The following is a 5,413-nucleotide window of genomic DNA, read 5'->3' as shown; positions in this document are numbered from 1 at the left end:
TGTGCCGATGGAAGAGAAAAGTTCTGCTGATGATCTACTGACAATGCGCACATTAAAAACACAGATACAGCCAGATTATTTCTGTTATGATCTACACAATCTTATCAAGAACAGCACAAATTCACACAGTCGATGATAATCAGGTGCATGTGATCTAATAACAACATAAGCACAAAATGGCCAACGCATTCTCATCCTTTGGCGTCATATAGGTGACGCCATATGACATTTTGTCGAAATCTTACGCACATGGCATCCTTTAGCGTCAATATAACACGCACTGTTATGGGTAGGTTTAGGTCTGGGGTAGGGTACGGTTATGATGCCTTGGGATCTGCGTCTCATATTCACGCTAAACGATGCCATGTGCGTCGGATTTAGACGAGCGTCACCTGTATGACGCCTTGGGTTCTGCGTCTCATATTGATGCTAAAGGATGCCATGTGCGTAAGATTTCGACGAAATGTCCAAAGCGTCACATGTATGACGCCAAAGGATGAGAACGGGCTGAAATGGCATATGCTTTTTTTGGGAGCGTTAAATAATGGTGCAAATACCAGTAAATTGACTAGTGCAAACTTTAGTAAATCACGTTGCATGATCATTTAAATACTCTCTCCTCCCATAAATTTTGCGTCTGAAAGGGAAACTACAAATATGCAATAAGGTCAGCTGCAAAAATAACTGTGTCCAGGCCTTTTTTATTCCTGACAGTAGTTTTTTAACGCCAAAAGATTGTTCGCGTTGGCGCAAGCTATTAGTAAATCTGGCCTTTGTAATGCTTTTGCTTTGAATATGATGAGGTATTCAAGGAAACTCTAGGTGCACGCCGAAGTCATTTTATCATGAGGATTTATTAACTCAGATCATACATGCAAACATGAGTGCTAACTCTTTAATCGCAAGATGCATACTGGACTGTTCAAAGCTATATTGCATCATTTTACTGACATGTGACATGGCCAATAAGAACACAGGATACTCTGTCTATGCATATGATTGGTTCTTAGCAGAATGTAAGAATACTACATCCCCCTTCTTTTGAAATAAAACGATATAAGGAAAAGTATTGCATATCACATTAACTAAAAAGAACATTCAGCTTTCAAAAAGTCACATGCACGAACTAAAGCACCAATAGATTATTCTACTGAAGAATTAGCATACTCTATGTGTTCACATATTAATGTATTGTCACATATAGAAAACACAACTGTTTGAACATTTTGAACAATTTTTTTTTTTCCCTTAAGGGCAGCGATCCGCCTACACCCTTTTACAATTACAGATCCAGAATGACTCTGGGCTTTATCTGGCGTCCATATCTGGTTCTGTAAGGAATGGGCAGATCACCAGTATGGTCAGGTGTGTGTATTAATACCATTGTGTGGTGCACTGTTAATGGGTGTTTCACACAGCTCCGCACCATCATGCCCTGAGGATATGTCCGAACTGTCCTGGGGTTCCTTCGTGTCCAGGAGGTGGCGTCTGTTTCGTCGATATTCCCGTCCATCAGGAGTACGCACGTGGTATGATCTCTCAGTGTCGGCTGTTCTGACAATAACGGCTGGTTTCCAGTATCCTTGCCCCCGTACTCTAACTGCCTGTCCTTCCTTGAGCTGAGATAAGGGTCTAGCCGATCTGTCATTATAGCTTTTTTTGATTCTGTTGTTTATGCAACCTTTTTGCTCTGACATCCTTCCTGCTGACAATTTTTGGCAAGAGCTGCTGATTGGTGTTTGGTAGGGTTGACCGCAGACGGCGACTCATCAACAGCTGAGCTGGAGACTTGAAACCATCAACAGGGCTGTTGCGATACTCCAGGAGACTGAGGTGTGGATCACTTTTGTTAGCCTTGGCCTTCTCCAGTAACATCTTTGCAGTTTGCACAGATTTCTCTGCTAGTCCATTACTTTGCGGATAGTATGGACTTGTGGTGGTATGCTTAAATTCCCGTGTTCTTGCAAACATTGCAAACTCACCCGAGCTGTACTGGGGGCCGTTGTCTGAGATGACAGCCTCTGGAATGCCATGTCGTGCAAAAGCAGCTTTTAGTTTGTCTATCACAGCAGTTGAAGTTGTGCTGCTGAGCTTGTCCAGCTCAAAATATCTGCTGTAGTAGTCTACTGTCACAAGATAATCCTCATTGCTCCAGGTGAACAAATCCGTAGCCACTACTTGCCATGGCCTATCTGGAATTTTGTGACTGATCATAGGTTCTTTGGTGTTGGAGGGGCGAAATGAGAGGCAGATTGAGCATTTCCTAACTATGTTCTCTATTTCTTTCCCCATCCCAGGCCAGAACATGATGTCACGGGCTCTCTGCTTGGTTTTCTCGATGCCTAAGTGACTGGCATGTACACATGACAGCATGTCTGAACGAAGACTTGTGGGAACGACAATTTTTTCACCTTTGAAGATTATTCCATGCAGGTATGAAAGCTCATCCCGGTGGTTCCAGAATTCTGACACACTCACAGGACACTTTCTCTTTTCATCAGGCCATCCTCTTTGTATCACTCATTTCAGTGTCTGGAACTGTGGGTCCTTATCAGTTTGAGTTCTGATTTCCTCCAATTTTGAGTCACTGACAGGAAGACTGCTGTACACTGTGTGCACTTGAATATCCATACCCTCACTTAGGCTTGTATCCTGGTCAGACAGCGACTTTCTGGACAATGTGTCTGCGACAGGGATATCCTTGCCAGGTCGATGCACAATGGTGAAGTTGTACTTTTGGAGCTGAAGGATCATCCTCTGTAGCCTTGGGGGAACTGATGCCATGGGTTTCCGCATTATTGACTCAAGGGGTTTGTGGTCACTCTCAACAATGATTTGACGGCCATAAATGTATTGATGGAAGCGCTTACAGCCGAATAGTATGGCAAAAAGCTCTTTCTCAATTTGAGCGTAATTGATTTCGCATTCAGAGAGTGACTTTGATGCGTACGCGACAGGTCTTCCATCCTGCAGCAGAACTGCCCCGAGCCCATACTTTAAAGCATCGACTTGTAACCTGATCTCCTTTAGAGGATCAAAATAGGCCAAAACTGGGCCTGGTGCACATGTGAGGAGCTCTTTTATCTTCTCGAAGGCTTTTGTCATGCTGGGCATCCCAAACAAATTCACTTGACTCCTTTAGGAGCTGTCGCAGCGGTGCGTTGATTTCAGAAAGGCCAGGTGCAAATTTGGAGAGGTAATTGATCATACCTAGCACTGTCTCGAGTTCTCCTTTGTCTTTAGGTGGCTCCATGTCTCTCACAGCAGCAACTTTGGCAGGGTCGGGCTTTACTCCCTCAGCAGTGAGGAGATGCCCAAAATAGCTCACCTCTGTAGCACAGATGATACTCTTGTCTGGATTGAGCCTGACTCCTCTCTCTCTGGAGCGCTGCAGCATACCATGGAGATGTTCATCATGTTCAGCTTTGGTCTTACCATAGATGAGGATATCATCAACAATGGCCATGACCCCATTCAAACCTTCATATGTTTCATCAATTGTTCGCTGGAACTCATCTTGGGCTGAAATCAGTCAGAAGGGAAGACGTCGGAAACGGTAACGCCCAAAAGGTGTGTTGAAAGTGGTCATCCTTGAAGATTCCTCAGTGAGCTTAATAGCCCAATAGCCTGATCTAGCATCTAGAACACTGAAATATCGGGCACCAGCTAGCCTGGACGTTATGTCTTCGAGGGTAGGTAATGGGTAGTGAGGTCGCTTAATGGCCTTGTTAAGGTCCCTTGGGTCCAGACAAACCCTTAGCTGACCTGTGCGTGGTTTTTCAGCCACAACCATAGAGTTAACCCATTCGGTAGGCTCTGTGACTTTAACGATGACATTCTGTCTTTCCATGCTCTCAAGCTCATCTTTAAGACGGCTGCGTAGTGCGAGAGGAACACGTCTGGGTGGGTGGACTACTGGGGTTGCATGCGGATCTAAGTGTATGGTACACTCACCAGGAAATAGTCCAATTCCCTTGAAAACATCTGCTAATTTGATGAGTCCAAAGTCAATGCATCCTTTTAGACCAATGACAGGGGGTGCATTTGTGTCGACTACATAAAAAGTCATAGTCATCTCAATGTCTTTGTGCTTGCATTTCAGGTCACATTTGCCTTTTACCGCCAGGCGTTCACCACCATAGCCAAACAAGGGGCGAGATGTCTGCTGCAGAGTGCACTGAGTGTTGAGCTTGTCATACTCATACAGGGAAATGACGTTGGCAGATGATCCAGTGTCTAGCTTGAACTTAACTTCAAGTTGTCTTGGACCTACTTTGATATACACAAAAGCTTGCTCTGTGTCTGAACCCTGTCTGCCCTGTGTCACTGAGTCAATAAACAGCTCATCGTACTCATCAACTTGGTCTGAGTTTTCTTCGCTTATTACATGGACAGTTTTCTCACAGCTGGATCGACAGACTTTTGCAAAATGGTTTAATTTACCACATATTTTGCACACTTTTCCTTTTGCAGGGCAGTGAGATCTATCTGTGTGAGATTTGTTTCCACAGTAGCCGCATCCTTTGTGGTGCACTGGGATAGCATTTCTTGGTTGCCAATTTTCGCTGTATTTCTTTGTGTATTTAGCGTTGCGTTGCTTTGGAACTGCGCCTTTTGATGTATGGCGGGAGATTGCGTGCACTTCATGTTCACGTGAAGCACTCATGCTGTTTGAAATCGTTTTTAGCTGTACTTGCGCCAACTCATGAGATCTAGCGACATCTATCGCTTTTTCGAGCGTTAACTCGGAGCCCACATTCAAAAGTTTCTCTCTCACTTTCGGTGAATGTATCCCGAACACAATGCGATCGCGGATCATTTCGTCACTGTTTGCATAATTACAGTCCTTGACAAGCAAACGCAGGTCTGTCACAAACTGTTCAAAGGGCTCTTGGTTTCCTTGCACTTTTTCATGGAATTTATAACGTGCGAATATCACATTTGCTTTGGGCTCGACGTATGCCGCGAAGCGGTCGTAATATGACTTTAAAATCTTTGCGTCATCTGCAGACAGTGACCATGTATTAAAAATATCACGGCCCTTCTCTCCGACCCACAGGAGAAAATAACTACATTTCTCATCCTCACCCTTTGTCTTCAGTGGTCCGCTGAACAGCAGCTCCGCGTGCTGTTGAAACTTGCGCCATGCATCAGGCAGGTTAGTTGCTTCCCAGTTCATCGTGGGCATTGGAACTCCAGCGATATCCATCCTTGTTCGATCCGTTTACTCTGACACCATGTAATGCTTTTGCTTTTAATATGATGAGGTATTCAAGGAAACTCTAGGTGCACGCCGAAGTCATTTTATCATGAGGATTTATTACCGGTAACTCAGATCATACATGCAAACATGAGTGCTAACTCTTTAATCGCAAGATGCATACTGGACTGTTCAAAGCTATATTGCATCATT

Source organism: Rhinichthys klamathensis, unplaced genomic scaffold (genome assembly GCF_029890125.1).
Source record: "Rhinichthys klamathensis goyatoka isolate OS25496 unplaced genomic scaffold, OSU_Roscu_1.1 h1tg000254l_1, whole genome shotgun sequence".
Classification (NCBI taxonomy): domain Eukaryota; kingdom Metazoa; phylum Chordata; class Actinopteri; order Cypriniformes; family Leuciscidae; genus Rhinichthys; species Rhinichthys klamathensis.
This window is presented reverse-complemented; position numbering follows the sequence as displayed.